Below are 11,225 nucleotides of genomic sequence, written 5' to 3'. Positions count from 1 at the left end.
ATAGGACGACTCATTACAGGATGACCCCTAGAATTTCTACAAAACAACCCTCCAAACCTAGTATTTACTGCCAACCAGTGGATGCTGTTAAAAGCAAATCACTATATTTTAATACTAAATTACTCTGTTGTAGCGGGTTGTGAGTGAGCGCAGCAAAGAGACTGAGACAACCGGCTGGGACTCGAGTATCACAATTGCTTTATTTTGAATTCCGCGCGGCAGCCTTTAAGTCCATCTCCGGTCTCGCCCCTAATGTCCCACCATTTGCGCCATGATGACGCAAGCGCGCACACCCTCTTCAGGTCTGGACCGCAAGAGACCATCCTTGCTGCGGCTGCCCGCCAACTGCATGAACAAGTGGGGCTGGTTCGCTGCTGCAAATATGTGCATTGCCATACAACACCCCACTGAGAACCAGCTCCGATGGTATTGCAATGCATCGAGGATGAGGTGTGCTGTTTCAGCGTCTGATCCCTATGCACCGGTGGGGAACCTGTACTGGCTGGGACAAATCCAGATCAGTGGTTTCAAACGATCCAGTGTGAATAACTCCTCCTTGCCCCCAATCTCAGGAGTGAATGTGAAAGTGTTTCTGTGCAGCACTTTGTATGGTCCCTCCTAAGGTTGCTGAAGGGGCTTGCATGAATACATACTTACAGGAGAACAAATCTGGGCGATAGTTGCAGGGTGGCTGACCATGTCACGATGGCGGCAATGGTGCAAGGGAGCCCAGTTTGTCCCGCAACCTCTTGAGGACAACTGCAGTGTCGGTGTCCTGTTTGGTTGCTGGTGTTTGGAATTGGCCAGGGATTGCAATGGTCTCACCATAGACCAGTTCGGCAGAGGAAGCTCCAAGGTCGTCTTTGGGCACCGTGCACATTCCCAGGGAACCCAGGGTAGTTCGTCCACCCAGTTGGGCTTTTCAAGGCGTGCCATCAGCACCGATATGAGGTGGCTTGGAGGTGGTAAGCCATGGTGTGATGCAGCTGGGTGTCTAGGTGTTTAAAGAGTTCTGTCCATAGGGCAGAGGTGAACTGCGCGCCCCCCCCCCACACCCCGTCAGTCATAATGTTTGCCAGGACACTAAAACGGGAGACCCAGGTGGCAAGGAAAGCATCCAGAATGGGTAGGCCTCTGCCAATGAGTGAACCTGTCCATCACTATGATCAGGTAGCAGATCCTCAGGAGACTGGCAAGGGCCCGACTATGTCGAGGTGGACATGCTGGAATCTGCAAGTTGGGGCATCAGACTGCTGGAGTTGGTGCTTGGTGTAGCGCTGGACGTTGGCCGACTGGCAGTCTGTGAAGGTTTTCGCCCACTCCGTGACCTGTTTACGCGGGCCATGCCAAACAAATTTTGTGGACACCAGTCACACTGTTGTGCAGATTGAGAGGTGTGACAAACCGTGGATTATGACGATAACTGTTGTCCTTCATTGGGCATGGACCAGTGGTCTGGGTTGGCCTGTAGAGATGTCGCAGAGGAGTGTAGTGCCTTTGGTATCAAGTGGGAGATATTGGAGCTGCAATCCCGATCGCAGTTCTGAAACTGAGTGTCTCGGGGTCGGCTTGCTGTGCATGAGCCAGATCGTGGTAGTCGATGCCCTGCGACATTGCATTGATTGCTGGCCTGGGAATGCATCAGTGACAACATTGTGTTTTCCTGATAGATGTCAAATAATGGTGGTTAATTATGAGCCATAGGATAAGTGCCTTAGCTGCCGGTGTACCATGGTTCGGAGGACTTTGAGAAAGCGAAAGTGAGCAGCTTGTGAACAGATGCCCTTCCAGGAAGTAGTAGAAATGGTGGACGGCCAGGTAGAGGACGAGTAGCTCCCTGTCAAATGCACTGTACTTCAGTTCAGGCAATCGCAGGTGGAGACTGAAAAAGGTGAGGGGTCTCCATGAATCTTCTATGAACTGTTCCAGGATGACGACCATTGCTGTGATGGACGTGTCAACTGTGAGGGCTGTCGGTTGATCCATTCGTGGGTGAACTAGCATCATTTTAAGGGCCATGGCCTCTTTGGTCTCTTCAAAAGCATTGCGAGCTTCGTCTTTCCATGCGAGCTCCTTCGTCGAGCCCGACATTAGAGTGGAGAGAAAACATATAATCTCAGCTGCCGCAGGGATGTATCTGTTGTAAAAATTTACCATGCTCACGAACTCTTGCAGGCCCTTCAGTGTCATCAGCCTGAACTGTTGTATGGCATCCATTTAGTCGGGTAGGGGGGTTGCATCATCTTTGGTAATTTTGTGGCCCAGAAAGTCTATTTCTGTGAGTCCAAACTGGCCCTTCTCCGGGTTAATGGTGAGGCCAAACTGTGTGAGGCGGGTGAACAGCTGGCGCAGGTATGTTATGTATTCCTTAGGGGTGTTGCTGGCTACCAGGATGTCGCTGAGGTAGATGAAAAGAAAAGGCAAGTCTCTGCCGACCGCGTCCATGGGGCACTTGAATGTCTGCACTGCATCTTTTAAAGCAAAAGGCATGCGAAGGAACACGAACAGGCCGAACGGGGTGACGATAGCTGTCTTTTGAATGTCATCCGGGTGCATGGGGATTTGGTGGTATTCCTGGATTAGGTTGACTTTAAAGAACAGCTTTGTGCCATGGAGGTTTGCTGCAAAATCCTGGATATGGGGAATTGGGTAGTGGTCTGGCATCGTTATGTCATCGTGACATCTGTATCACAGATCTCCAGTTGCTGTTGGACTTTGGCACCAAGTGGAGGGGTGAGGCCCATGGGCTATTGGAACGATGCTCCTCCATGCATCTAAACTCTTCCTGGGCAAAGTTGAGTTTGTCTGGGGCAAGGCAGCAGGTCTGTAAATGCAATGATGGGCCAGTGGTAGCGATGTGATGTTGGACTCCATGGTTCGGTATGGTGACCATGAACTGGGGGCACAGAATGGAGGGAAAATCAGTGGCTGTACTGAAAGCGAGCTAGGTGGACGGCTCGTTGGATGTGCCGAGAGGCACAGTGTGGAAAGTCTCAGCATGGACTAGTCGTCTGCCTTGGAGGTCCAAGAGTAGGGAGTGTGCCCACAGGAAATCTGCGCCCAACAGAGGTTTGTCCACTGAAGACAGTGTAAAGGATCATTTAAATGTGGTGTCACCAAAATGTACAGGAATTCGCCTCTTGCCAAAGGTTTTGATGGCGGTGTTATAGGCAGTGCGCAGGGATGGGCCGTGGGGTCTTGTGAGTTGTAGGGGGTATGACACTTATGTCCACCCCTATGTCCATGATGAACCTGTGGCCTGAGATACTGTCCCAGATGTGGAGAAGGCTGTTCATTCGGCCAGCCACCACAGCCACTAACGGTGGTTAGTCCCGTCGTTTCCCAGAAACGAGCATGGCTGGCGGCACCTGCTTGTGGATGCACCCCAACGTTGATGGTAGAAACATCATTTGGGATTGGAACTTTCTGTTCTCTGGTGGGGCAGGGCCTGCTCATGTGGTGGACTAGATTTGGGCAGTGACCTTGGCAGTGGCCGTGTAATGCTGTTGACTGAATCTATGGCTTCACATTTAGAATGGTAGAGAGTGTCCGCTGACGCAGCCGGTTGCCAAAATCCGAATTGGCCAACAGGAGTCTGAAGTCTTTGGGCATCTGCTCAAGGAATGCCTGCTCGAGCATGATGTAGGGCTTGTGCCCTTCTGCCAGTGTGAGCATCTCATTCACCGCTGCAAACACGTGCATTGCCACACTAAAGATTTTAATTTTATTAGCATATTTAAAAATAAACATGGTCAAGAGTCGGATTTTTATATCTGTCATTTAAGACGACCTGATTTTGATGTGATATTTTGAAGTTTTGAGGATTGTCCTATACGTAAGCATATATAAACAAATATCAGAAAAAAATTTGAAAAATCTTAACTCAGGAATTGAAACCTGCAGTTGATATAATGTTAATGGCTAATCTTTTGATATTGCATAAAATAAGTTATTGCAGTTTCAAACAAAACTGAAAACCATTGGAAGCAAAATAGTTTTCACAATACAGAAACCAAAATAAAACCTTCCTAACTTTAGAAGCCCAGCATGTTCATTCTATCTGGCAAGTATACCATACAAATACAGTAACTGAATGGTAGATATCTTTTAATCCTACCAACAGAAGCAATTGTAGAAAACATCTCCAGAGACAACTCTCCATGTAATGCTTCTAATGCAAGATGGAGTATTGAGAGCACAAGTGTGCATCTGTTCAACTAAACTGTGATTAAATTCATCCTCAAATTTTAAAATTTAAGATTACCATACATTTCAGCACCCAAAAAAAATGCCAAAAAATGCCAGATACAAAAACATGACCTTAAAATTCTGGCCAGAAAAGCAGACCAGTCCCAACTACCTCCCTACTGCCACTGCCAGCAGTCCCCGACACCTCCCCACTGCACCAATTACTGACCACCTGCCCACTGCAACCAGTCTCTGACACCTCCCTACCACCTCTGCTGCTCCCTGACCACCTCCCCACTCCACCACCACTGCCCAAGGTCCCCATGCCTGCCTGGGAGCCCAAGATGCCCACTCCTGCCCCAGGAGCCCGTCGACTTAGTTGATGCAGATGGCACCGCACCTGATTTTGAGAATGTTGTCACCCTTACTGACTCCAGCTGCAGATGATGCTGAAGACTTGGATCCAGCTCTGTTTGGTATCTTCCTGGTTGGAAGCAAAGATTTTGGTTTTTTTTTTTAAACTGTTATTGTAATCACTTGCTTGCTTAATTTACAGATTTTTTACTTGGCAATTGGGGTGTTGTAACAAAGTTTAGGTTGTTGCTGGGAAGCCAGGACACCAGTTTCCAGCATCCTCCTTGCAGCTGCTCTGAGGTGTTGAGCAGAAAATTGGCGGGTCGTCTTATACGCATGGTATATGATAAAACCATGAAATTCAGGCTGAAATTGGGGACCATCTTATATGAAGGTCATCTTATACACAAAAATATACGGTAATTCAAACTATTAAGCTGTCTGACAAAACTTACAAGGATGTTACCGGGACCTGAGGAATTGAGTTACAAGGAAAGTTTAAGCAGGTTAGGACTTGGAGAGCAGAAAAAGTGAGGGGAGATTTGATAGAGGTGTAGCAACTACTCCAGAGATGAAGCAGCTATGTCTGCCTTAGGTGGACGCCCTCATCTCCTGGGCTGGGGGCAGTGAATAGTGGTAGTAGGGTTCACATGTGCTGGTTTGAGTCTGTCTATAGTAAACAGTTGTCCTCCAATGTCTAAAGTGTACATAACCCCATCCCTTTTGATCACATGGAAAGAGCCATCATATAGCCATTGCAATGGTGTTCCTGAGCCTGTCTATGCATGAACATAAAGTCAGTGTTGAGGAGGGCTGGAGGCACATGCTTTTTGGAGGGTCCATGCCAGTTGGTTGGAATATGTTTTCTTATTGTGACGTGGTGTTGAAGCTGCTGAAGCTCGCCCAGATCAGAAGGACAGTAGAACCGAGAGAACCAAACCATAAACCATTTCTGCAGATGAGACTGGCATGTCTTCCTTCAGGGCGGTACGCACTCCTATCAGAACTCATGGCAACTCATCTACCCAGTTGGGTCCGGTGAGTCAGGCTGTGAGTGTGGTCTCAAGATGCCAGTGGAAACGTTCCACAAGACCATTGGACTGTGGGTGATACACTGTGTGTGATGAAGTTGTGTGCCAAAAAGCGCACAAGGGCAGTCCATAACGTGGAGGTGAATTGCGCACCGCGGTCTGATGTGATGTGTGTGAGAACTCTGAATCTTGAGATCCAGTTGGCAATCTGGTGCATGTCTCAAGCGAAAAGGGTATGAATGGATCTTGAGGTACCCAACCACCCTGAAAGTCGTATTACCCGGGGCGGTTGGGGGTGGGGGAGGAGAAAAAGAAACACATGAGTAAATAGTTGTTGTAAATTGTTAAATATCTTGAGGCAAATATAGGTTAAAAAATGATGACCATGAAACAGGAATGGGAAAAGGGATCTGGGAGAACTCTGGGGTGGGGGTGGGGATAGGGGAGGAAGATGGAAGGGAGATGCACGGATCACAGGGGCAAGTAATGGAGGGATATGGTGGCAACAGGCGAGAAGTGATTGCCAGGAGAAAAGGAGGAGGAGGGATAGGATAAGGGAATACAGCAAGGGGTCAGGGATTGTGATAATAATAATGGGTTATTGTTGTTGTTTTTTCCCCCCTTTTCTTTTCTTGTTGGATTTTTTTTCTTACCTGTCTTTTTTGGTTTGGTTGTCTTTGTTCTTGTTTAACCTTTCAAGGCAGGCCTGGCAGATGGGAGCAGAGGGCTGAAGGAAGAAGGTTGGTCGGATGGTGAACATGGGGCGGTGAAGGTATGGGGTAAGCACCAGTCTGGGAATCCCTGGGGCAATGGTTAAGAGCATAAAATATGTTAGCTTTAATGTTAATGGTTTGAATGGGATGGTCTTGATACATATTTTTTAAAAATGGGGGTGGATCTGTCCTTTCTCCAAGAAACACAACTAATGGAGTGGGAGCACCAAAAGCTAAAAAGGGGATGGGTGAGCCTCCTTGCTTGGCTCAAAGGCAAGGGTGGGGGGGCAATTCTGATAGGTTGGAGTGTTCCGGTAAGAATGAAGAATGTGACTACAGATAAAAAAAGGGACATTTGTTATGTTACACTGTCAGATATATTCAGAATCCTGGACCTTAGTAAATTTTGATGATGAAAAATACTTTTCTAAAATTGGAAGAAGGAAAGGAGAACATTTTGGTTGGGGGGAGGGACTTTAAGTTTTGTCTGGACCCGGTCTTAGACAAATTATCTAAGAAAATAACTAAAAAAAAAGCACCAAGGGCTACCATTTGTTGTATGAAGGAGCTGAATCTGATAGATGTATGGAGGTAGAAGCATCCCAGGGAGAGGGATGACTCTTTCTATTCAAAACAGCATTACTCCTACTCTAGAATAGATGTTTTTCTTGGCTTCAGCCCATATAGAGGGTAGGATCGTGGAGGCTGAGTACACAACAAGGCTCCTCTCAGACCATTCACCCTTAATATTAACAATAGAAATGCCAGATAAGCAGGATATGGTATAAAGGTTGCGTCTTAATACATTACTGTTAAAGAAGTCGGAGTTTTGTAGTTTTATAAGAGTACAGATAGACATGTTCAGCAAGACCAACTGAGCCTCTACTCTGGATAAATTTCTTGAATGGGATACTCTCAAAGCATACTTGAGATGTCAGATAATTGGGTACACTAAAACAATTTTTAAAATAATATATGAGGGAGGTAGATGAATTAGAACAGGAGATTACTCGCTTAGAAAAAATACTTTAAAAAATCAGGTTCAGCGGATCATTACAGGGCTTAACAAATAAGAAATTGAAGTACAATTCATTACAAACGTATAGTATAGAAAAGGCAATTATGCAGTCAAATCAAAAATACTATGAATTGGGAGAGAGAGCCCACAAAGTACTCTTTTGGCAGCTGAGGACAGAACAATCCTCGAGGGCAATACATACAATACAAACTGGGAGTGGCATAATCTTATACAAACCAAGAGATTAATGAGACCGTTAAGAAAATTTATGAAGGGCTATATAAATCAGAACTGATGGCAGAGGAGGGGGTCTGATAAAACAAGTGAGTTCCAGTCTAAATTAGAATTGCCATGTTTAGGCCCAGAAGAAAAAGGGTTAGGTCTTCCCTTCACAGAGGTAGGTAAAGCATAGAGTCCACTGCAAACTAACTAGTCTTCAGGGGAGGATGAGTTTCCAGCTGAGTTCTATAAAGAGTTTAAAGATTTATTGATTCCTCTTTATATGGAGGTGGAGAAACAGGCAATGGAGACCCAAACCCACCCAGAATCTTATTCGACACCAATCATTATTACAATGATACTCAAAAAAGACAAGGATCCACTAATACTGTCCTCTTGTAGACCCATTTCTGTTAAATACAGATTATAAAATACTGGCCAAAGCCCTGGCAAATAGATTGGTGAAAAGTTTGCCAAAGTTAATAAATAAGGACTAAGTGGGCTTTTTACAGAAAAGAGAGGGGCTGGATAACATTGGCAGATAATGTTGAGTATCGTGCATCTGGCACAAAACAGGAATGAAAAGGGCTGAGCTGTGGCCCGGGATTCAGAAAAGGCATTTGACAGGTTGGAATGGGACATTTTATTTAAAGTGCTGGGAAAATTTGGGCTAGGGCCAACTTTTATAAATTGGATAAGGATGCTTTACCATGTGCCCAAGACTAAAGTTGCGACCAATGGACAAAACTCTCCAACTGACAAGATCAAGTAGACAGGGGTGCCCCCTACCTCCAGCTCTGTTTGTACTAGCCATGGAGCCATTAGCTGAGGCTATTCACCACGATCCAGACCTTAAAGGCCCGAGAACAGGCCAGGAAGAGCATAAAATTAATTTATTTGCCAATGATGTTCTGATATACCTGACAGACCCAGCAAACTCATTACCCAAGCGGCACTCCACGCTGGAGAACTATGGGGAGATCTCAGGTATAAAATTAATTGGGATAATTGGGAAATCATGCCACTTTCGACTGGGGATTACAGTCAATACCAAGAAAATAGTCAACTAAAGGATCAAATATCTAGGAGATAGAATGGATAACAATTTGAATAATTTATATAGTTAAATTACCCCACCTTGTTTGGGAAAATCGAGGAGGATTTAAATAGATGGATGTTCCTGTCTGTAGCCTTAAGCAACTGTTCATTTCTGCAGTCCATCGTGCTATAAGTAGAGGGGAGTCAGATTTCCAATATCCATTTTAAATTTCTTTAAGTATGTCAAGGCTCTCTTCCTCTTCACCGTCCCGTTTATCCCGTTAATATTAAGACTAATAAATTTTAGTGTTTTATCCACACCAGCTTTCAAACAGATATTGCATAACAATAACATCTTCCCAATTTTTTTAAAATACTGTCATACCATTTCCCTTTTTAAGAGACATTTCCAACATGTATATTTATTTCCCCTTTAAGAAACATACACACATCCCTAGCTCTGATGGTGTCATTGACAATAGTACATGGAAACCTGGAAAAAAGCTTCATCACTTTTCTTCCAAAGAAAAATAATCATTCTATTTTGCGCCAACTTTTAAAACCGCTCCTCTCCCGACGCCACCTCCCCACCCCACCCCCCCAAATCGGAGGTCCCACTTTGCTACTTTTCTTATCACCTTTCTATCTTTTCAGAGCTCTCCATATGAACCACAATGGTTTTTATTACTGAAAATAAGATGGTTCAGTACTACTAAATATAAATAAAGGCAAGTCTTTCAGTTAGTCCCATTTTTAAATGGCGACTTTCAGCTGACAACTTTAATATTTTCATAACTTTCTTAAAAATTCTTCCACTTCTTATTTACTTTTGAAAATTCGTCAATTGCCTACTGAGACATTCAACTTCAACGTTGCTGGGTAAATCATTGAGTATTTAAAGTTTTTAGGTCGCAGTTGTCTTTTTACCTCGTCAAATTCCTTTCTTTGCTTGACTAAGGCAGGGCTAAAGTCCTGGAAAAACATTACTTTTGCATTGCCCACCTCTAATTGGTCATTATTATTTTCTGAACATTTGTATATTGCTCCCAAAATCGCATTTCTCTCCCAGTAACTTAAAAGTCTTACTAGGACTGGTCGTGGTTGCTGTTCGCCAATTCTTCTGGGTCTGAGGGTCCAGTGAACCTTTTCAATTTGAAGCTTTGCATTTAACTTACTTTGTCCCAGCATTTGTGGGATCCATGTTTCAAAAATGTCACTGCATCTTTTCCCTCTATTCCTTCTCTTGGTCCAATGATTGTTACGTCTGCTGAAATTTTCCATATGATCGATCTTGTCCATCAAACCTTTTTTTGTTCCTTGTTTTTGCTTTTTTCTCCCCAGTGCCTTTACCTTGTCTCAGCCTCCGAACAAGTCCTTTGTTCCATTTAAGTTTTCCATGACTTTTTTTCATTTTTGTTACCTTTTCTGATGTCTCCCATTGCTGATTCCATACCCATGAAACGAGTGCATAAAATTTCCATTTTGTTCAAGATTTTGGTTATATCTTGGGCCTACTACCCCAACCCTGCCCCCTCCCACTCCCACCCCAACCCCAGCTCTGTTGGGTAAAGCTGGTCCCAAGGCCCCTCTTGAGTTGCTCCTCATTGGGCTTCCACGATGTTTCTGGCTGACCTGTTGCTTCTTCTGTTTTTGCTTTTGGTTGCCTTGGTCATTTGGCACTTATTTTATCCATTTTTGATGCTAAATTTAGCCATCTTTATAATACTTTTTGTGGAGAGCTCTTTCAAAGCACATCTGCTAAGCTCCTTAGTATGGCCACGTCCCCTCCATTAATGGACAGGGCTAACTGAATCAAGATGAGTGTGCTGCTGAGGCTCCAGTACCTCATCCAGACACTGCCTGTGGCATTGCCCCAGGGATTATCATTGGACGGATTGCAAACACCAGACTTTAAAAAATACTATTGGACAATCCACTCGAGATGCATCACCTCACTCTTCGTGGGGGCGGGGGGGGGGTGGTGGAAGGTGTACCACCTTGGACACAAATTGACCTGCATGCAAGCAGATAGCAGAGGACTTTATTTATAAATGGGATGCTAAATTGTTATCAGAATAAAAAAGCAGCCCCATACCAAAACAAATAATTAATACCATTGATGGAGGCTAACAAGATCATGGACATCTAGTGTCGTAATGGTGTCAGGTGCATAGGGGACTATTATGAGCAGGAGCAGCTAATGTCTTTTGAACAACTTAGGAATAAGTATAATTTATCAAATAAGACGTTCCACTGCTACCTTCAGATAAGATCTTTTCTACAGGACAAATTAGGTCCAACTATGGCCCTGCCAGCGTGCAGTGACATAGAGACCACGATTCGAAGGGGAAACATACGGAAGCTTATTTTGGCAATGTATTTCTTGCTCCAAATGGAAGGACCTAAACCAGGCCTTGACAGATCAAGGCAGAGGTGGGAGTCAGACTTGGAAATAACGATTGATGAATGGTGTTGGTCCAATCTTTGCCAGACCAGTATGACTGCAGTCATCAATGCACAGTACAGGCTGATGCAATACAATTTTCTACACCAGCTGTACTCGATGCCACAAAAATTGAACAATTCTAAACCTGTATTATCAGACCAATGTTTTAGATGTAGTATTGCGACAGGAACTTTTGTGCATGCAACCTGGACATGTGT

This window comes from Narcine bancroftii, chromosome 2 (assembly GCF_036971445.1).
Source record: "Narcine bancroftii isolate sNarBan1 chromosome 2, sNarBan1.hap1, whole genome shotgun sequence".
Classification (NCBI taxonomy): Eukaryota; Metazoa; Chordata; class Chondrichthyes; order Torpediniformes; family Narcinidae; genus Narcine; species Narcine bancroftii.
This window is presented reverse-complemented; position numbering follows the sequence as displayed.